Source organism: Neophocaena asiaeorientalis, unplaced genomic scaffold (assembly GCF_003031525.2).
Source record: "Neophocaena asiaeorientalis asiaeorientalis breed wild unplaced genomic scaffold, Neophocaena_asiaeorientalis_V1.1 scaffold129, whole genome shotgun sequence".
Taxonomy (NCBI): Eukaryota; Metazoa; Chordata; class Mammalia; order Artiodactyla; family Phocoenidae; genus Neophocaena; species Neophocaena asiaeorientalis.
Window position 1 is genome coordinate 7,159,057 of NW_020172446.1, and position 23,095 is coordinate 7,182,151.

Here is a 23,095-nt window from a genome sequence, read left to right on the forward strand (position 1 = left end):
CTTCCCTGCCTTCATAAAGGAGAGAACCCAAACCCTCCAGGCAATTCACTCATATTCTTCTTGAACACCCGCAGGGTTAGAGATACAATCTTTCTTGATAAAAGGAAACTTCTTTTGGTATTAAGTAACAGTAATTGCTACATGAGTTACCTGTGAGTTACCAGTATATGGTAACCATGAATTACCATATACTGTACACATGCAGCATCTCCTAATTCTCACACAAGCCTTACAAGTTACTTATTAGGTCTATTTTATAGAGAAACTGGGGCCAGAAAAAGTAATTTACCCAAGGTCACAGTTACACATACCCAAGTTCTCTCTCTCATTAACCCAGCTGCTTCTCAAAAGCAGTGTATGTATTTACCTAAATAAAGGAAAGCAATAAAATCAATAAACACAAGCCTAAACCTATGTTTTAGGAAAAGTTTCCTTGAACAATACAAATTAGTGATGAGATAAACACACTAAACAACTCTTACTAAAAGGATATTCCACATTGGATAATTCAGAACCTCAAACCTGGCCGCTTTTAAATCAAATGTCTGTGTGCAAAACACTGACTACAAATCCCCAAGACCTGTCCTCAGTATTTCAACCCATAAATTAGCAAACACACACGCGCGCGCGCGCGCTCAAGCCTTGTAGGGATAAAGTTCCAGGTCTTTCTTTGGGCATCAGTTTCGAGACTTCCAGAGTCGCAGATGTGTGTGTGCGTGCGTGTGTGTGACTAAGGAAAAGAATAGCTGAATCACATCTAAAAGCGAATCCTCCCAATTAGAAATCTATAATAAAAATGAAGATAATTAGGCATTCCATCAGCCTTTCAACCTCAACAGCTCTTCTCCCCAAGCCAAGCCAACCTTCTCCCCTCTCCTCCCCCCCGCCCCCGGCCCCTGGGAAATAAAACCCAAAGGCCGGAGGTAGAAGGGGCGACATCCTGGTCCGGGCTCCGCTTTCTGAAGCCTATCGGGGCCCGGAATCCACCGGGGCCAGCTGGTCTCTTCTGTTGGCCGGGGGGAAGAGGGGAGAGCGCCGTTCGTGGCCAAGACCAGGGCGGGGACGTGAAGAGAGTCCGAGTTCGTGAGGGGCCGCAGCAGTCAGACGAGGGTCTAGAAAAAGGGAGCCGAGAGCCTTTTTCCAGGTTACAGAGGCGTGCTGAGGGCGAGAAGAAGCGCCTCGCGCGCAAACTCATCCGTCTACCCCTAGGTACAGCCAAGCCGCACCGGCAACCCGCCGCCTAAAGCGAAACGCAGCGCGGCTCAGGGCCCGGCCCAGGCCGGCGCATGCGCCGCAGTCCCTCCTCCGCTCCGGGACCCCTCCCTTTCCCTCCCCTCCCTCTTCCCCGCGGGTCTGGGGCGGCGGCGGCGGCGGCGCGGTGACGTCAGGGCGTTGGGGCAGCTCCTGTGACAGACGGAGCTGGAGCGGCGGGGCGGCGGCGGAGTCCGGCGGCCGAGATAGCGAGCGAACGAGCAGCGACGCCGGGGTCCAGGGAGCGAGAAGGAGAAGGAGGGGAGCGCTCGGGTGCGAGCCGGAGAAACCGCGAGCGCCAGGCTTCGGCTCGAGCCCCGGAACGGCTGAGGAGCCCGCCCGCTCCCCTCCCCTCCCCCTCCCCGGGACAGGGCCCAGCGCGCCATCCTCCCCCTCCCTCCTTCCCTCCCTCCCTCCTTCCTCCCTTCCCTCTCCCTCTCCCCCTCCCCCGCCGGTGGATGGGAGTGAAGGACGGAAGAGGCCCTGCGGAGGCGGCGGTGCAGCGCTCCGGTAAGGCGGCAAGGGTCTGCGCCCTCCCCTCTGTCTTCTCCACCGCGCTCCGGCGGCTGCGGGCCGGGCCCGGCGGCCTGACGATGTGGCTGCGCCGGTCCCCTCCCTCCCATACTCCCCTCCCCCTGCCGCCGCCTCCTTCTTCTTCTCTTCTCTCTCTCAAAATGGCAGCCGCGACGGCCGTTGAGTGAGAGACACGGGAGGAGGGGGGACAGGCCGGGGAGGGCGCTGCCCTCGCTCCCCTCCTCCCTGGCTCGGGTTCGGGGGCTGCCAGGGCCGCCGCGGCTCCACCCGCGGCCCTCCCTGGGAAGGGATCGCCCTCCTCCCTTGGTGACTTAGCAAGAAAAGTATTCTTGGGTAGGAAGGGCGTGGAGAGCAGGTCTCTCTCTGATCTTGGGGAAAGGGTTCGGCCCTCCTCCCCCGCCGCGGAAGGCGAGCTCCGCAGTCCCCACCCCACCCGCGGCTGGCGCTCAGGGACCGGGCTCAGCCCCAAGCCGCCTCGGCACCCACAGGCCTTCAGGCGTTCTGTCCCCCACCTGTCCTTAAGATGGGGTTGACCTGAGAATGATGGTCCAGCCCTTCCCTGGTCCCCCTGTGCAGTGGTCCAGCCTCTGCACCCACTGAGGAGGAGCGGCCCGACCCACCGAACCATCCGCAGCACCCACCCACCAAATCAGGCAGGATTTTCTTTTCTGCCGTCGGCTCCTTCAACGGGAGTTGCCTTTTGACGTTATAGCACTGAGCTTCGAGGCCCTCAGCCATTCTCTTTCTAATCTAATCTCCCCACTCATTTAGGAAACGCAGTGCCTTCCGTAGCCTCCCAGGTGAGAAAATGCCTTTGAGGTGGTGGGCAAATTTTCACTCTCTCTCTCTAGACAGAAGAGTGGAGAGGAGGAGGAGGTTTTCAATATCGTGAGACAAGACAGAAAGGTGCCTTGGCTTTATTTGTGATTCTGCCTTTCTTCGGTGACTTAGCAAGAAACTCCTTGGGAGCAGGGCAGGAGATTTTCTTTTGGGGCTGGGGTTTGGGTCCAATTTATATCAATCCTTTGGTTAGGAAATTGTGCTTTGGAAGCGAAGAACCAGATTTGTGGTTTCGTTCTCAATGGGCGATGTCATGCCAAGGTCCCCCCCTCCCCCTTAAGAGGCAGTCGGGAGAGAATAAAGATATTACCGATGTTCCGACCTTTACTTTAATAACACACAGTCCTTGAGATTTATAACGTTTTAAAGGCTAAACAAAAAATTTGTGCCATTTTTGGTTATTCTACTTTTGTTCGGAGGTGGGATCGTTTTGTGTGAATTTCATTTTGAGGCTAGGGCGGAGGAGACAGTGCTTGGGCCTTTCATACCAGTAATGTCATCCCTCCCCTTTTGCCACAGTAGTATTTGCTTGAAATTTTTTTTTTTTTTCTTTTTTTCTGCAGCAAGCTTGATTGCTGCAGGGTCCAGTCTTTTAATCGGGAAAATTTCCTGGTTGGATATGTCGGTAGTGATATAATGTTGAATATATTAAAAGCTGTTACTTAAAAAATTCTGATTTGGGTCTAAGGCATTAGCTAGCTTTTAATCTCTCATGGGTATCTTTCAGGACACAGTTTTGCAAAATAATTGGCAGTTGCAAATTGCAGTTTTTATTAAAGCAGAAGAGTGATCTGTGTTTAGGGTGATTTATTCTTTCATGTTCTATTATAAATGATCATTGTTTGGATTGTTCACAAGGGGAGGATCTCCTAAATGAAACAAAGCTGTTATTTTTATAAATCAGAATGGAACTTAATTTTTCACAGAATATTTCTGTATATCTTGATTTTGATGGAGTTAGCCCTGTTTCGGTGCCTCTCCCACACCTTTTTTAAAAATGGGCTAATATTTGTGGTTGCTGTGAACAGCCATTGAGCCGAGGAGACTGGGTGGAGTAAGAGAGCAGAAGCTGTGAAATGCTAGATTGCCCTTTCATAGCATTTTTCTCTTGCTTATGTTTTGTAAGGTTATTTGATGCTAATTGGTACTACAACAAAGGCGTTTCTCTGTAGTAAATCTTAAAATCTCGTGTTTTTAGTTTCCACCTTTTTTGCAAGGTGGGTATTGAATGATTGGGGTAAAAAGCAATGTCCCTGCTCTAAAGCAAATACTTATTGTCTCTATGTATCTGTACGTATACATACACACACACATAAATATACACACTTCTTAATGTTTTTTATTGTTTTAGTTAAGTGTAGATTAACTAATGCCAGAAATATTTGGCAAAAAATAGTAGTAGGAATATTGCAAAAATCTAATCAGAACATTGCAGATGTTTTCTTTAACTTTAGTTTGCATTAAAACAGTAAATCTGTGATTTCAAAATAATGAACATCAAAGTGAGTAAGAAAGGATAAGATAATTTGTGTTAAATGCTCTTTATACAGACCCTTTCTCTTGTGTTGTCCTTTGGAAGAGACCTTTCAGTAAGGTACTACCGTAAGAGAGGGTAGGTCATTTTAATGTCTTGTATCAAGCATTCATGTGAATAGATGTTCTCAGAAGAATGTCAAATTCATGTTGTAAATGTGATTTTGATGGGCCTTATGACTTTGTCAGTGTATGATATATTTTTACATTTTTGTTATTTTTAATGTGATTAGAAAGTAGAAGGGTTCATGTGGTGAGGAATGAGGTTAGTATGATAATTCACTGTTATGTGTCTAACATATCCCCACCCCTAGTATTTCTAGCTATAAAAGCATACTAAGAGCTGAGATTTTTCAGTAGATTATTAGTTGATTAGGAGTTTAAAATAATTTGACTTAAGTAAGAGAGCTTTTACTTACAAATGTGTATCTGTGTGTGTTTCTGGTACATGTGGCAGAATCTTTTGCTTAATTTGGAGAGCAGTTTTTAAAATTCTTAATTCTATACTTATAAAACTTATAATGAGATTGGGATGGGTTAATTTTTTAGTAGACTTACCTGGTATCTTTTTTTCCAGATACAATTACTCTGGTATATAAAAGATTTAGAGATGTTTTCTGGAAGGGAAAAATAACTATCTGATAATTTTTGGTTTTCCAGTTAGAATACCCATGTTTCATTGTCTATGTTTTTTCAGTGTAAGTGTTGCTCCCTCTTATGCAATAAATAATACTGTATATATGACTTTACCTTATGGCTCATATTTTCAGTGTCCAAGAAAAAATAGGACCTTACTTTTTGTTTACCTGTGGTTCATATTATCCAGAATTTGTCATCTTAATCTCAATAGGTAAGCCATAGAAACTGTGGCAGTTGTCAGCATTAGGACGTGGAGATATCTTTAAAAACAAATCCAAAACAAAATCTTAGGGCAATCAGAGTGAATTTTCCAATTCTTCCCATTGAGTTCTAAAGCAGTGAGTCATGCACTCTTTTGCCAAAGGGACTTGAGGCTCAGTTGGTTTTAAACCACGCCTGTCATGTCCGCTGTGGTCCTAAAAGAGATTTTTTTACTTGGTTGTAAGTTTCTGTTGTGAAAATATTTCATTATGATGGGTAATCTGTTTTTATGCACTTTAGAGAGAGAGAAATAGTTAAAGTGGGAATTCTTTGCCACTTTTACTATACAACTTTTTTTAACTTTAAAAGTTGCTCTATTTAAAATAAAACTAAACAAACAAACAGAAAAACTGATGATATAGGGACTTCTGAAAAGAAAAAGTAAACCTATTCTCCTGAAGATGCTTAGCTGTAGAGTGAATCTTAGTTGCTGAAGTCCAAATGTTTTGAGAAATCTGTATTTCATGAAGAAAGATGCTATATTACATAAGCGTAACAGGTAACTGCAGTGAAGGCTTTTTGAATTCTTTTAGCTTTGTTGCTGGTTTGATATGGCATGTTGGCTAGTCATTTAAGTGGAACCTTAGTTTAACTTCTGCTGTGTGTATAATTTTTAACCTTGCCACAGCAGTTACAAATTTTAATTGATATTGGTGAAATGCTTTATAGTCATTGGATGCAGGTATCATAAGGGCTTATTATTTTGATTTATTGTTTTCTCTTTAAAAGTTGGTGGCTTTTAGTTGAAACTTACCTATTTAGGATTGATTTGTGGATTTGTCAAGGATACTTCTGGAAAAGTATCCTCTAAAGTTATTGTCATCTAACATTGTTGTTAAACCTTTTCTTAGAACTTTGTAAATATATTGAACATGGCATTTGTTCTGTCAGCTACTTTTTGAGATAGAATAGTATTTTTTATGGATGAGAGAATTAAAATTCAGAGAATTTCTTTTCCCAAGGTCACATGTTGGGTTAGTAGCTAGAATGAGGTAAATATTGTAGTCAGTGAATCACTTGGGTATTGCCTTGCATGATCAAACAAACATTTCTTTTTCTTTTGACAGAATGGACTCTTTTCATAACTATTTTTATGTTTGTTAATTTCTTTTCTAAAATGGTGAAAACTGGTGGCATTTATTGCCTGCATCATTTAAATTGGCATTTATTAACATGGTCTTATATTGTAACTATTTTGCTTGCATAAGGCATTTGAATAGGGACTTGCAGAAAATGCCTAATACTGCTTTATAGTAATATTAATAAGTAAATAAGTACTTGCTGCATACATACAAGTAGTAGTAATAATATCAGTAAATCAATATTAAATCTATTTAAATACATACAAGTGGTATTAATAAGTAAATAAATACTTTTTGCATTTGATTGAATATGGGGTTATGTGAAAGGAAATGAGATATCCTATAGTTCTTTGTAGTGGCTAACTTCCAGTGATCTCTCTGGAATTAAGGTGAAGGAGGGAAAAGTGTTCATACTTCCTTTATAGAGATTTTATGTTGTCCCAGGAACAGGGTCATACTTATGACATAGTTGTTTCAGGGCCACAAAACTCTCACCTATAAGAAATGAATTAACCCAGCTGGATAAATTACATTTGCGTTTCTGTTCTTTGCATTTTGATTAGCTGGTCCTTGAGCGCTTATGTGCTGACAAGAATTACTGACAGTTAACTGAGGCTGTTAAGAAATTTTCTGAGAGACTGTCTTTTGATAACAGTGAAATTAAGAATTTGGGAAATTTTTAAGGAATTTAATTGAAAGCTTATGTTATTAAGGATTTGCATGTTGTGGATTAAATTCACTTTTAATCTGCGGCAAAGAATAAAAGGATATGATTTTAGTATTTTGTATGTGTAAGGCATATATTTTATCTTTTCATCTTCCCTTCCATAGTTGTTTTTATTTTATCAAAAATATGCTGACTGCAGAAGAAGGGAAAGTGAAGATAAAAGAGTCAATTGTATTGGAAATTCATTGGCGGTCCAGTGGTTAGGACTCTGCGCTTTCACTACCTGGGACCGACCTGGGTTCCATCCCTGGTGGGGGAACTAAGATCCAGCAAGCCATGTGATGTGGCCAAAAAAAAAAAAAAGTCAATTGTATTGATTATTATTATTGGTTAACTTATTTTTTAAGGGTGGGAAAAAGCTATACATTTAACATTATCAGAGAAAATTAAATAAAGCTGTTGACTAAAACCAAAAATGAATATTTTAGATTATAATCCTAACTCAACAATTTATCAGCTATGAGCCTTGAGCAATAAGCCTCAGTTTCCTAATCTATAAATGGATAACATTGACAGTATGTAACTCATAGGGTGGTTGCTATTATTGGATAAAAGGCCTGTAAACCCTTCAGTAGATATTTTTTATTGTTAGAGACTTTTTTTAAGGAAGAGAATTAACATACAATTTAATCATAAATAAGCAGTTATTAATACATTAATATAGCTCTTATAGTTTTAAATGTATTTCTTAAGAATTAGTATTAGGGATTCTTTCCCCTTTATCCATTATGTGTATCTGAAACCAGAGATGACTTCAGAGTTTCTTAGTAGGGCAAGAAGTGCTATGTAAATCAATGCCAAATGGACTAATTCCTTTGTTTAATATAAAATTATATTGCTCTTAAGCATGTTATTTAAACTGCAGAGTACATTTATATCTTTATTTTTATTTTTTTGTGGTATGCGGGCCTCTCACTGTTGTGGCCTCTCCCGCGGAGCACAGGCTCCGGACGCACAGGCTCAGCGGCCATGGCTCACGGCCCCAGCCGCTCCGCGGCACGCGGGATCCTCCCAGACCGGGGCACGAACCCGCGTCCCCTGAATCGGCAGGCGGACTCTCAACCGCTGCGCCACCAGGGAAGCCCTATATCTTTATTTTAAGAAAAATTTTGTTTGTACTTTTAAATATTAATTTAAATAATCCCAAACAGTTTTTTCTGTTTTTCTTTCTAAAGAAACCTTTTTAGTTTGGAATAGTTTTAGATTTGTAGTCAAGTTGTAAAGATAGTGCAGAGAGTTCTTGTGTATACCCTGCATCCAATTTCCTCCATTGTTAACATCTTACATTTCTGTGCTACCTTTGTGAATCTTGGTATTTACTATTAGCTAAACTCCAGACTTTATTTGGATTTCACTGTTTTTCCATTAATGGCCTCTTTCTGTTGCAGATTTAATCCAGGGTACCGCGTTGCATTTGGTTGTCTTTTATCCTCACTCTCCTCTGGTCTGTGATAGTTTCTCAGTCTTTCCTTGTTTTTCGTGACTTTTACAGTCTTGAGGAGTCCTGGTCAGGTATTCTGTAAAATGTCCTCCACACTGGGTTTGTCTGGTGTTTTTTCATGATTAGATGGGTTATGGGTTTTTGGAAAAAATACCACAGAGGTGAAGTGCACTTGTCATCACATCATGTCAGAGGCTACATGATATTTCACAACTTGGTTAACGTAGTGTTTGCCAGTTTTCTTATAAAGTTATTATTTTACCTTTCTCTTACTTTATCCTTTGGAAGTGACTCCAGTTCCATGTCGGCGGTGGGAGTGTGTGTGGGGGGGGAGTGTCTGTTTACATATGTTATTTGGAATTCTTCTGTAAGGTGGATTCACCTCCTCTTCCCCATTTATTAAAACAATTTACATCTTTATTTTAACTATCAGGAAAATTTTGTTTAGAATTTTAAATATTATTAATTTAAATAACCCCCAATTTTTTCTAGCTTTTTAAAAATATAAAATATTTTAACAGTGGTTTGGAGAATAAAGATCTGAGAAAGCCTTTGAAGGAGCTATGTTTAAGTGAATTATATATCCGTCTAGAAATTACTCTGAGAGTAAAGTTCAGTGTTGGGATTTTAGAGAAGAGCTCCACATTTGGGGGCCTGTTTGGAGGGAGACTGCTGTAATCTGAGAAGCAAAGCAAATAGGGTATCTTATTCATTGGTGCTGTGCTAGTATTTGAATCCTCCTTGTTCTTCCCTTTCCCTCAAAAAGCTGGTAAATACTGCAGCAGAAAAGATGGTATTTTTGACCAATTGGACTCTTATTTTAAAAACAGAACTGGTAGATCTGTGTCCTGAAAGATATTTATTTTACCCTAAGGAGAATTTATAACTTGAGTGCAAGGTAATTCTTGAGAATTGCAGTTATTACAGTTCTTTCAGTTGTTTTTATATCTTGCCCTTCCATTGTATCACTTGTACAGAAAATATCATTGGGCTTCTACTTTAAAAAAAAACTTATTCAGTACCATTACATATTTTTGTTTCTCTTTTAAATTTTCATCAGTTTTTCTCTCCAGCAAACATTTATTTAGATATATTATATTCTAAGCATTGGGGATACAAACATGATTGTCAGCCCTTGCCCTCAAAGATCTTAAAATTTATGAACACATATTTAACATGCAAAGGTAGCATAATAGTGCTGTAATCAAAATATGTACTTGATGAGATGAGGGCCCAAAGTTTTCTCTTTCTTTAAAATATTTATTTATTAATTTTGGTTGCACCAGGTCTTAGTTGCAGCACGCAGGATCTTTAGTTGCGTTGTGCGGACTTCTTAGTTGCAGCATGCCTGTGAGATCTAGTTCCCCAACCAGGGATCGAGCCCCGGCCCTCTGCATTGGGAGTGAGGAGTCTTACCCATTGGATCACCAGGGAAGTCCTGAGGGCCCAGAGCTTTCAAGGAGGTCTTCACAAAGATGTTGGTTAAACATTTTTGAAGAAATCTTGTCATGTTGTTTGGGGAGTAATTTGTACCTAGTCTCATAAGTACACCTTGGTTAGTGAGGGAAGTTACATGTAGCTGTAGTTCAGTATGGCTGGAGTGATTGGTGAGTATAGAGGAGTGAGAACATTACCCTGATCTGGCCTGTGAAGTGGGTTGGCACATGGACCATCTTCGTTTGCAGACTTCATCTTAGACTCATGCAATAAAAAGCAATAAAAATTCCGTGGTGGGGGGCACCAGGGATATCTGCATTGTCAGTAAGCTTCCTAGTTGAGAAGCTTACTGAAACCAGTTTTTACCCTTGAGGTGCCAGCGGATGATTTTAAGTTATGATAAGTGACATCATTAGATTTCCCTTTTAAAAAGCCAACTGTCAGCATTGTGGAAGATGCAGCTGTGGAGTGGATGGAGGTAGATAGACTTGTGGAGACTACTTAAGAGGCAGTGCAGGTTGAAAGAATGGATTTGAAAGGGATTGAGTATGTATAAATTAGTAACCAGTTTGATATGGGAAGTAAGAGAAACAAGGAATGAGGAAGGTGAAGAATTGAGGTGTTTTTTGTTTTGGGCTGTTGAACAGATATGGGTGTTCGGAAGGAGCAAGAAAGAGTTGAGGAGAACGAAGGTCGGGGGAAGTTTTTTTGGTTGTTGTTTGTGTGTGTTTTAACAGGAAAACCATTAGGTGTATTGGAGACTTGAATTCTAAGATATTTGGTGTTTTCATGTTTTATATGTCTACCAGTGTAATTAATAGTAGAACATTTTTGTTTATTATTTCTTATGACGCATTAAAAATTCATTCTTTCATCAGAGTGTGTTCAGTGCACTCTGTTATAAGAACTGTGCTGAGGTGCTAGAAAGTACTCCAGACAGGGGACAGCAGCAGTAAAATCATAAAGGTCACAAAATGAGGAGAGGGAAGGCATGCATTACAAGGTGCTCAGTGTTACTGGAGTTTGAGCAAAGTGGGGCTTGGTTAGAAATAAGACTTGAAATGTGGGAAGGGACCAGATACTAATCAGAGACCTTATAAACTGTGTTGAAGCATGTGGACTTCAGGAAATAGGGAGGCAGCATAGTGCAGTGAATAAAGGCCCCAGTTGTGGAGCCCAGATACCTGTGTTCAACTCTGCTGCTTACATAGCTGTGTTACATTACACACACACACACACACACACACACACACACACAATATAAAAGCTCGTTATTTAAATTCTCATAGGTAGTTGTGAGGAGTAAATGAACACTTCTAAAACATTTAAAGCAGTGACTAACATATAGTAAGTGCTATTTAAATATTTGTTAAATAAAAAATAGGGAGCCAGTGAAGGGTTGTTTTTAAGTAAGGAAGAGATATGGTCAGATTGTATTTTAAATAGATGATTCTGGGGCTGAGTAGAAGATAGATGTTAATAGGCCAAGGCTAGGTTTAAGAAGACCTGTTGAAATTGGTCCTGTCCATGTGAGAGATGATGGTGTGAACTGTGGTAGTACTGTTAAGGGTAGACAGAGAATAATTCAACAAATATTGAGGCGGTAAACTTGGCAGATCCAGGTAATTGATTGAATATAGAAGAAGAAAGAAAAAAGTCAAGGTTGATTCCCACATAAGATATTATCTCTAACATTTTTAAAGCAGTATTCATTTCACGTACTTTGGATCTTAGATGTCCTCTATGCTAGTTATATTTGAGGCTTTGGTGTATGTTATGATGCTTCCATAAAAATGAGAAATAATGGCCTGAGATAGTTTTTAATTTCTCTTAATGTATAGGCCTTTGCTGTTTTTCTCAGTAGGTGGAGAGAAATTTCTCTTTAAAGATCCACTATTATGTGGAAAACTCTCATTTAGCCCACGTCCAAAGAGCTAGAAAGCTTAAATATTGATTTTTTATGTATTTATATTATAACTTTATATTAAGGTTTGTGATTATAAAAATATAGCACCATAGTAATGCTGTAAAAATTTGAAGTGACTGCTGAATCATTAAAGAGGTTAAAATTTGTTAATTCTATTATATCTAATTTTTCATTGTTTATTCATATATGGTAAATAACTTTGATAGGCAGAATATTCATCACCTGTTCATTCCTTTGATAAATCTTAACTCCCCAAATCTAGATTTGTCAAATTTTAAGAATATTTTTTCTTGCCATTCAGTTTTATAAAAAGGGGAAAACTTGGTTGAAGTTAGAACTTTCTTGAATTTGAATTTTCTCTAGATTCTTAATGAAATTATTAAATGGATAGGAAATTCAGTGTCCTCATATAGTATTTTAAATCTGGGTCCTGGGTTGTAGTGGTGTACATAGTGTATGATATCTGTCAATTACGCTATTGCAGGGCTCATCAAATCTCCCCACTAAAGACAGTTGAGAGGGATGATATTTAAACTGAATCTTGAATGAATAATTGGAGTGGACATGGGAGAAGGTCATTTGAGGTAGAGGGAAGAGCAACATATACAGGTACAAAAGCATGAAAAACTATTATGTGTGTGCTGGAAAGTAGTTTGCAGAGGGCATTGTAGGGTACATGTGAATATGAGACTGGAAAGGTACATATGAGCCAGATTGATAGAATTTACAAAGTCTGTGTGGTTTGTAGGCAATTTGGAAGACACAATTTTAAGCAAAGGTGAGCATTATGATCAGGTGTATTTAGGTAGTTTATGTAGGTGGCAGTGAGGAATACAGATGGGAGTCTGAAGGTCACTTAGGAGGCTTTTTCAGGAAAGAATTAGTGCTTGAAATAAGACAGTGACAATGAAGGTTGTTGATTGGAGAAAGGCTTAGGAGGTAGAATTGTGAATGAGTAGTCTGTGATGAGGAGAGGGAAGTATTAGAAGACATCTCAGATTTGTGGCTTGGGTGTCTGGGTGGAATTGAGAAACTGGGCGTCATTAGCCATCCATGGTAGAGATTAAGAGGAGGAATTATGTGTGGGATATTACATAAAGTGCCAGATTAATTTTCCTGAACCACGGTTCTCAAGTCACTTTCTTGCCAAAAACCCATTGCCAGGTTTTTACTATATTTAATCAGCTTTGTATATGAATAAATGCAAAGGGTACCTTACTAGAAACATGGTATTTAATAGATGTTTGTTTAATCCTAAATGGACACTTAAGGTCTTTTCTTTGGTGTCGTAGCTCACTTGCTTATTCTTTTTCTTCTTGCCTGTCATGTATCCTATGATTCAGCCTTATGAAGATACTTTCTGTTCCTTATGGCATTTTCACTCTTTACCACTCCCTCCCTTCTCTTTTTCTGTGTGTATCTTCCGACCTATGTATCCTTCAAATCTGCATACCAGGTTCTCCTTTTCCAGGCAGCCTTCCCTAATTTTTTTTTTTTTTACCTGAAAGAAATTTTCTTTGAATTCATAATCTTAAGGTATCTACTATTTTTGTTTCTTATTATAGCTTATATAAAACTTTATCTGATATATCAAGTGAGTTAATGTATTTAAAGAGCCTAGAACAGTACCTTGCACATAGTACTCAGAAAATGGTGGTTGTTATTATGGTGATGTTAAGATGATTAAAACAAATTGATGTAATAGTAATAGGGCAGTCTGCCTTTACCTTCTGCCTTCTTGTGATGGCAAAACTGATTCATTCTCTGTCCTTGGACACTAGGAAAGCAGTGTTTTTTTTACATTGATAATGTATATAGAAGTGCAAAAGGTACTGTGCTGTATCATCTTCAAAGTGAAGTTATTCTCTTTGTACATGTTCACTATTCTAGAACTCTACTGAGGGAAGTAAAATGGTAGACAAGCCGTTAACACTGATTATCTCGTTAAGCTTCACGACAGTTGTTTGAGTAGGTGGTGGTGGTAGCTCCAGTTATATGTGGGCGAACAGGCTTCGGAAGTTTGAAGATTGCCCAAGGTCAGTTTGTAGGTGGCCGAGTTGATATTTGAACTTCCACTATTTGACTCCAAAATTCTACACAGTAGGACCTCAAAAGTGTAGGATTTATTCCTTCATTGCTTTCATATCATCTACATATTCAGCTTGTTTTAAGAGGGCCTATCATGGGACGTATACATAGGAAAGTACTTTTTGTTTTTTCTTCTAAATTTTTTTTAACATATTTATAGTTTGTTTATTTTTGTTATGGAATATGTCAACCATGCAGGAGAAGTACCTGCAGTGATATAACAAAATATCCACGTAACTACTACCTGAATTAACAGATGTTAACATTTTATCATATTTGCTTTAGAGTTTTTGTGGAGTTTTTGTTTTTTAAAGAAATATGGCATTACAGTTAGAGTTGATATCCTCTTTCTAATCCTACTCCCCTCCCTCCCTGTTCCCAGTGGTAAAGTTCCTCCTAAAGTTTGCATATATTCTTTTGTTCTGTTTTTATACTTTTACTATACATATATGTATCCATAAACAATGTACAATAATGCTTAGAGTTTACATGAATGTTATACTGTATACTATTCTACAACTTGTTTTTTTCACCTAAAAAATGTTTTCTAGATGTATTGGTATATGTAGATCTAGTTTATTATGTTAAAGAATTTCTTATATATAATCATACTATAGTTTATACCTACAGTACAGAAATAGGCCTTTAGATTGTTTTCAGATTTTCACTATTACAGACAGTGCTGCAGTGAACATGGGAAAGGTATCTGCAGATAAGATGATAAAATTTGTTTTTTGTTTTTTCATTGCAGAGTTTATCTTAAGGTTAATTAAATATTTGTTCTTTAGTAATTTTTATGCTTTGAATTGAATAAATAGAATGAATAATATTGACATTGATTTTAGACCATAAATTCCTAAATTTTGTACCACTTTCCTCAGTCTGTTCAACTGTTCAAAAACCTGTGTTTAACTCAGTATTGAGCCAGGAGTTGCACACTGGCGGCCTGTAGGACAAACTCAGTGTAAATGCTTGGCCTTGTATCGTTAAAATTTTTTTGAGTCAATATTTTGGAGTTAAGTATTTTGTGTAAAGTCTCTATTTTTGGATTATCCTGAAAAATTAGAAGCGTTGGCAACAGTGGGGCCCACATTTTCCCATGGCAACAGTTGGCCTAAGCTGAGTCACAGCTGCCCTCCCTTATGTTTTTTATTTATTAAAAAAAACTATTTATTTGGTTGTGATGGGTCTTAGTTGCAGTAGGAGGGCTCCTTAGTTGTGGCATGTGAACACTGCATTGGGAGTGTGGAGTCTTAACTACTGCTCCACTAGGGAACTCCCACAGCTGCCCTCCTTTAGATGGGCATAAGCTCTCCAGGAAAACAAGTTCCTACCACTTCCTGTTACTGTTTATTATTGCCCTTGCACTGTTGTTTATAGTGAAGAAATACTTTTCTATTGATGTTTTTATAAAAAATGGGGGGAAAGTGTAGCTAGACAACTGCAATATTCAAGAAAAGTAGAATAGCATATTTCTCTGGAAGTGAAGAATATTGTAACATGATTAATATGGAAACAAAATGAGTCTTGTATGGAAAGATCACAGCCTTTCCTGCTTCACTGGTTTATATTACCTGCATTGTTTTGAGTTTGTGATCTCTGCATTTTGTGCACATAGCTGTGAGGGCTGCCACATAGTGAAGTTGAAGATCAAAAGGATATGAAGATGGCTGGTAAATTGTGAAGTTTTGTGCGAATGCAGGATATTTACCTGTTCTTTTAGCTGTTACATACACCCTTGTTCCAGAAAGATTTTAAGCAGAGGGGTTGAAACTGGTTTAATCTTCTCAACCATCCTACCTTTCAGCACTGTACTTATTAAGTACCTTTTTCAGAGGCTACAAATGGATGGTCGAGGATTTGGATCAAAAATGCGTTTTGTCTGCTCAGTGTTTTTGTTTTTAATTCGACTTATTTTAAAAACCCAGTTCTACCACTGTTGCCTTATTTCTAGCTGATTCACACTTTTACCTGCCTAGTCTCTGTAAGTATTTGATTTGTAACCTATTTAAGGCAATTTATAAAGATGTATAAACTAGAAAATACCACAAATTAAAAACAAAGAGAAAGAAGAAACGAAAACAAAGGGTAAGGACAAAATGGAATGAGAATCTAGGCCACAAAGGTCTATCACAATGGTCTTGTTGCAGGCAGAGAGCACAGATTTGACTCTGAGCTTTTCTATGAGGTGACGTTAAAGTCCGTAAGATAAAAATAAACAGTTCAGAAAGGTAACTAACTTGATACTATCGGACTATAACTTCTCATAGGGGTCCTCATAAAGAGGATTATGTGTAATTATCATTTCCCTCATCAACATCTCTAAGGTAGATGGATGTCTAGTATTTAACAGCACTCAATATGGGAAGACCAACCACATCACATGAGAGTCAGTCTGAATGAGTGGGTAGATTGTCCTTTGGTGTCTGACCAATGGATATAGTTTCCCTCAATCCAGTTGTTGATATTTATTGAGATTAAGCTCCTTGACAAGTACCTAAAGTGCAGGTGTTCCATATATCAAACACAGACCATTCATATGTAGGATTTAAATACTTTTGTGAAAACTTAGTTTTACCCAAATAAAACTGGGATTGCTTGAAGGTTAAGATTCTTCTTAGAATCTGCTACATTCCTGTCTTGTTTGAAGGTGGACAAGAGCAGTATTCTTCCAGAGTATACAAAACTGGTAAAGTCATTAAGAAATAGATTTAAAGAGAAAGGGGGTCAGTACACAACTCTGTTTCATGCTGCTGGAAATTAATTGCTTCAGCAGACCATTCCTGTGAAAATGGACTCTTGGTGGTTTTTAGCATAGATTAAATGTAAGGAGGTATTGTTTTTATTTATGTTTATAATAGATATGGTCTCTTCGCTCAAGAAACATACTAATATGTGGCTCTGCCCCTTCTTTCTTTACATGTGCTCGATTCCCCAAGTAAGATTTTTTTGTTCAACCCTACTGGAACTCAGTTTTTTATGTTGTTACCTTCACTACTGAATCTCTTGAATTCAGTGTTTATACCACTCTGTTTTCTTACTGATGACTGCCCTTTGTATTTCTCAGTTTGCCATATGTAGCCTCAACTTTTTAGCAATACTGTATTTTTCAGCTGCTTACAATAATTTTGCATTTGGTTATTTTGTATTCATGTTATATTCAACATATTATTTTCCCTTCCTCTAAAACCTGCCTCAAAAAACTGCCAGTCATTTCCATCTTTAGCCTTTCAGTTTATAAAGCTGACTCAGTCAGTCCTGGGCTCATGTTATATACTTTATCACCTCCTTTCCTTTCTCCACTCTCCCATTTTACTCTAGATTGTACATTCTCTTAGGGGGGTGGATTCCATTTTATTCACCTTTATTTATAGTAAAACCTTATATCACAGAGCCTAGCAGAATAGTCAATGAATGAATTAAAGGATATGTATATATAGCTCACATCTTCAACCATATTGTAAGTTTCTTATGGACAGGGACTATCTATCAGCAGTGCTTTTAGGTCACATGTAGTTTTCCATAGATGAGACACTTAAGTTACACGGAACACAGATATGTGTTGTTTGATTTGAATACTTGGCACTTGGTAGATCCTCAGTAAATAAATTGAATAACTGACACTGAGAATGTAGTTATTTCTCATTATTTGTTTCATTGGAGTCAAGTATTGGTGTGGATAGTAGTAAACTAGAAATCAGTTCATTTGAGAGACAATGGAAGTTTTCCAGTTGGATTGGCACAACACCTGGACAGTGGCTTTGGTTGTAAACAGGGGATCCACCGTTAGGACCAAATCATATCCTTGAGAACGCCATCTTTAAGACCAAGAGCAAGTAGTAGACGAGGTCAAAAAAAAATTACACTCTTGCATAATTGCCGTTTGACTCTAAAGCTCTTTTTTCCCCAAATCATTCTCACTGCTTCCATCCTAGTCCAGGCCTCTTTTATCTTCTAATTGTAGCCTTCCCTTGTTCTAATATCTCCTATACATCTCCAAAAAAATCACCATGAAACATCAATTTTAGAACATTGCTCCCTTGCTTAAGAATTGCAGTGATTTCTGCATTGTCATAATTCCTTTGGGCTATCTGCATTAATATTCACCATAACTTGAACTTAAAAAAAAAAAGGTACACAGAACAGTATGTTTTCTGTTATTGTTTGTATGCTTAGAAGTATTAGTAAGCTTTTTTCCTCTGAATTTTAAGGCAGTGGATTTGTGTGTGTGTGTGACTTAGTTTTGATTAAAAAAAAAAGATATACAGGCTGTAGCTATGTTTGTCTAATTGTCACTTGAAAATGTAGCCTTTGTAAGCAAAAGCCAAAAGAGTAATATGCATGGTAGAAGGTTAAAAGGCCTTTAAGTTTTAAAGTTTTAGTATTAAGTTTGAGACAGTTGATTTTCTACAGGATTTTTAAATTGGTATACTTTCTCTGACATATATTAATTAGTGTTAAATCTTTTAAAAGAAAATAATTACATCGAAACCAGCTCCAAGCAGCTGGACTTTGAATGTATTTTATTGCCCATGTTTCAGAATTTGATTTTTGTGAATTTTAAAAAAGAAAGCTGAGAATAAAGTGATATAGTGCATCTTTAGTTCTGCGAACATGGTAAATCTTTATCTCAGTTTTACTGTGATTCCTGTAGCAGACATTTAGAAACACTCTGTACCTACTGTGTGTTAATTACCATGCCATTTGGTAGAGATATAATGAGGAATATGTCAGGGTTGCAGCTTTGGAGGAGTGTTGTTGAGGAGACATCAAGGCAGATAATTACTGTGTGTGTGAGAAGTGTTAAATATATGTATGTACAAAGAACTATAAAATCACAGAGGAGCGACTTACTCTGCTTAATTTTTTTGTCAAAACTATGTAAATAAATCCTGCAAGTTCTCTTTTTGCTAGCTGCTGAGAGCTTGCTAATGGCGTTTAAGCACCATTGATAAGCATTAGGTTGAACCTGTGTAATTGCCATTATTGGCAATTTTATATGGTTTAACTCTAATAGTATTTCAGTATGGCAATTAAAACAAGAAAATGAAACATGCTTAGTGTCTTTTGCCAATACTGTTTGACAGTTGTTAGATAATTGATATTTTATTAAAATAAAGCTTTGAATATTGAATAAATGTGCCATTTTTGGAAAACATTTTTTTTGTTTGTTTCTTTTTTTTGCAATACGCGGGCCTCTCACTGTTGCGGCCTCTCCCATTGCGGGGCACAGGCTCCGGACGCGCAGGCTCAGCGGCCATGGCTCACGGGCCCAGCCGCTCCACGGCATGTGGGATCTTCCCGGACCGGGGCATGAACCCGTGTCCCCTGCATCGGCAGGCGGACTCTCAACCACTGCACCACCAGGGAAGCCCTGGAAAACATTTTTTAAAGCTCATTTGGTTTCTCTTTTTTAAAAGATAATATATGAAAGAATTTTAGTAACTATAAATTGCTGTGTAGTTATTTTATAATTGCTTGTAACCATGGAAATATAGTTATTTGCTTTGGAAAGTTTTGCTTTCACAGCTTGACTCCATACAAACATCTGTTGGGTGCTAGATACTGTACCTGGCACTAGAGAGGCAAAGAAATTCAGTTCAGTGTTTGCCCCAAGGAGATCAGTCTGGTACTAGAGACAGCATGTATATAGTTAAAAAGATTGTGGGAGGCAGCACAGGGTAGAATCAGTGATTTTTCAAATTTATTTTAACAGTGGAAACTTTTCCAAAGAGCTTTTATGCAGAAATCCAATATATAAACAGATAAAAAACAGAATCCTGCCTATTTGGCCTCCTCTCTGTCCTCATTCCTACTGTTTGAAATCATTGGTGTGGAAGTCAGAGACAAATCGGGTTTGCATCCTGGCCCTGCCACTGTTTAGCTGTTTGACCTTGAATACATGCTTTAACCTTAGTGAACTTGTTTCCTCAACTGTTAAATAAGTATATTAGTTTTTTTGCTGGGTGTTGTAAGAATTAAACATTACAGGAAAAGGGCCCAGCATATAAAGCCATTCCGTAAGTGGTAGCTACTAGGATTATATGTACATGACACAGTGAGATTAAAGAAGAGTAGGGAGTAGGCTAGCTAAGGAGGGCTTCACAGAGGTGGTGATGCGCTGCCTTCAGGCCGAATCTTTTTTAAAGTATTTATTTATTTATTTTTGCTGCGCCTGGGCCTTAGTTGAGACATGTGGATTTCTTAGTTGTGGTATGGCTATGCGGGATCTAGTTCCCCTACCAGCGATTGAACCTGGGCCCCCTGCATTGGGAGCCTGGAGTCTCACGCACTGGGCCACCAGGGAAGTCCCCTCCAGGCTGAATCTTGAAGGGAAATGAAAAATTGCAAAACATATGGGTGAGAGGCATGCACCCAAAGTGAAATATATCCATAATGAAGACTTTGGTATGTGGAATGCTGCCTCATTATCCCTTTCTGGAGATAAATGGCCTCACCTGAGTTCTACATAGCTTTTCCTTACATTCTTTGACTCACACTTTAGTATTAGGCTGGGTTAAGCCAGGTTGAGAGTCGCTGACTTTCCTTGGTTAATTAAATTGACTACTTAACTAAAGGAAAAAGTACTCTAAACCTGAATTTGTAAGCCGTGTCTTGGTTATAATGTAATGGTGCATTTATAGACAAAGTCCTTCCTAACTGCAGTTGCATTAGTGTACTGAAAATTAGGATCCCTGTGTCCTCCTCTGAGGTCTTAATATAGATCTTTGTAAATGTTTACTTCAGTAAGTAGGTAAGGGTTTTTTTTTTTGCCTGAGACTCATATATGAGACTACTGCTGTGGATAAATTGCAGGTGGATGTATTTACTTTGGATTTTGAGAAAGAGAACTAGCAAATTAGTTTCTAGAAAAAGCTGATGAAACATCACTGGATGCGTTTTCTACCTCAACAAAAGCTGATGAAACATCACTGGATGTGTTTTCTACCTCAACAATGATTTTTCTTTTTTAACTTAAAAATTTTATTATTTTTTAAAATGTTTATTTCTTTATTTTTTGGCTACATATTTTTTGGTCTCAGTTGTGGCATGCAGGCTTCTCTCTAGTTGTGGTGCACAGGCTCTCTAGTTGAGGCACACGGGCTCAGTAGTTGCGGCACACGGGCTTAGTTGCTCCGCGGCACATGGGATCTTAGTTTCCTGACCAGGGATTTGTCCCCTTCATTGGAAGGTGGCTTCTTAACCACTGGACCACCAGGGAAGTCCCCTGATTTTTCTTTTTTATAACGATCAGATTTTAGGCAAAACATTTCAGTGTGATAGGCTAACAAATGGAGGTGTAGTAAACAAAATAGAGAAGATATGGAAATATCTATCTTAGTGTCTTTCTGTATCTCCTTTGTGTGTGTGTGTGTGTGTGTGTAAAATCATACAGCACTTACTGTTCTAAATGTATCCACTCATTTAATCTGCCTGACAACCCTATGAAAGAGATATTACTGTTATTAAAAATAGACTATCAGATAACTTCATTTGTCTAGATAAGGGGGCTTGCCATACTATGGCTGGCAAGCCAAATTCTGCCTCCTTTTTTTTTTTTAATGATGAGAGATTACATCTATTTATTTATTATTTTTGGCTGCATTTGGGTCTTCGTTTCTGTGCGTGGGCTTTATCTAGTTGCGGCGAGTGGGAGCTACTCTTCGTTGTGGTGCACGGGCTTCTCATTGCAGTGGCTTCTCTTGTTGCGGAGCATGGGCTCTAGGCACACAGGCTTCAGTAGTTGTGGCACGCGGCCTCAGTAGTAGCATGCAGGCTCTAGGGCGCAGGCTCAGTAGTTGTGGCACACGGGCTTAGTTGCTCTGCGGCATGTGGGATCTTCCTGGACCAGGCAGGGCTTGAATCCATGTCCCCTGCATTGGCAAGTGGATTCTTAACCACTGTGCCTTCGTGCTAAGAGTGATTTTTACAGTTTTTAGTGGTTGGAAAGAAGCAAAATAATATTTTGTAAAAATTTTTATACAATTTATTTTCTAAAATAATTTCAAATTTTAATTTTATAAATCAATAATTTATTTAAAAGTTACATGAAATTGAAATTTCATTGTCCATAAAGTTTTATTGAAACAGAGACCCACATATTCCACATACATTATTTATTGTTGTTAATTTCTTGCTACAGAAACCATAAGGTCCAAAAACTTAAAATATTTACTGTCTGGCCCTTTATAGAAAGTTTGCTGACCCCTGGTGTAGATACAAAGGAAAGGACATAGAATCCAGACAAAAAGCGACAAAATAATATAGTTACAAAAGAATGTGTCTTTATTAGAACATACCAGGAATATGAGGACGACACAGAGTTGTATGATGAACAAGCCAGCAGTATTTTCTTGAAGAATTAAAAAAAATCTTTAATAACTGCTTAACTATAATGAAAAATACTTAGTTATTTCAAAGTGTTGTATTGACCTCTTTTTCCTGTTGATATAAAATTTCTCCTCCAGATATATCTGAAGGGCTTTGTAAATATTTCTTTGAATTTGGGTGACAGTTGTTGCAGTTACCATTGAAATCTGAGTACCTTGGCCTCCTGATTTGATTTTTGCCCTTGGAACACAGATGAGTTCTGACACTTGATTTCTCAATTTCCCCTTCTTTATAATTTTGCTTTTGGCCCTTTAGGACTGGCTGTAGTCTGTAATGTTGAGTATATGGTTCTCTGCTAAGGATGTGTATCAAAATCATCTGGAGAAAATTTTAAAATTTAGATGGCGTCTCAGAATCTCTGAGGATAAGGTCTAGCCAAAATTATTTTCAGGATGTTTCTCAGGGGGTTCTAACGTACACTCCTGGTTAAAATCCATAGTTACTTCCTTCAACTATTTTAGTAAATCCTATTTGAAAAAAAATACATATGTGGCATTTATTGTTCTGTGTCCCAGAGGTGTTTTTCAACCTAAAGAATCATTGCCTAAATTTTTTTTTTCATTGCCTAAATTTATGTATACTCACAGAGGTCATCAGCATCAGTTTGGTAAATTCATTTTCTCTTTTGATGTCACTCAATAGAATAGTAGAATACAAGTTGGAATTCACATTAGAGAGCAAGTAGTATAATTTAGTATTCTTTATTTTTATGAGATATTTATTTGGCATCATAGAATCCCAGTGAATCTGGAAATAATGGATTTAATGAGGTAGAACACAATTTATATGAGACTCAATATTTTTAGAAGGAATAGTTCATTTTGTTTTGTCAGTAGTTCTGTCAGGCTGTATGTCTGTAAAACAACTGTTTAAATAGTAGATCTTTTCCTCTTGTTTTCATTTAAGTGTATTTTGACACCAGAGTGAAGTTAAAAGAAAAAAGT

The 23,095-nt window shown here is 38.4% G+C and overlaps 1 protein-coding gene across 1 annotated transcript in view; it reads left to right on the top strand.

Moving 5' to 3' along the window:
* The first annotated feature begins 1,400 nt into the window (after positions 1-1,400).
* The window catches only part of PAFAH1B1 (platelet activating factor acetylhydrolase 1b regulatory subunit 1), a 75,689-nt gene continuing 53,994 nt past the window's right edge, over positions 1,401-23,095 (top strand). The window contains exon 1 of the mRNA XM_024735277.1: positions 1,401-1,761. The gene's annotated coding sequence lies outside the window, so the exon portion shown is untranslated. The remainder of the gene's footprint in view (positions 1,762-23,095) is intronic.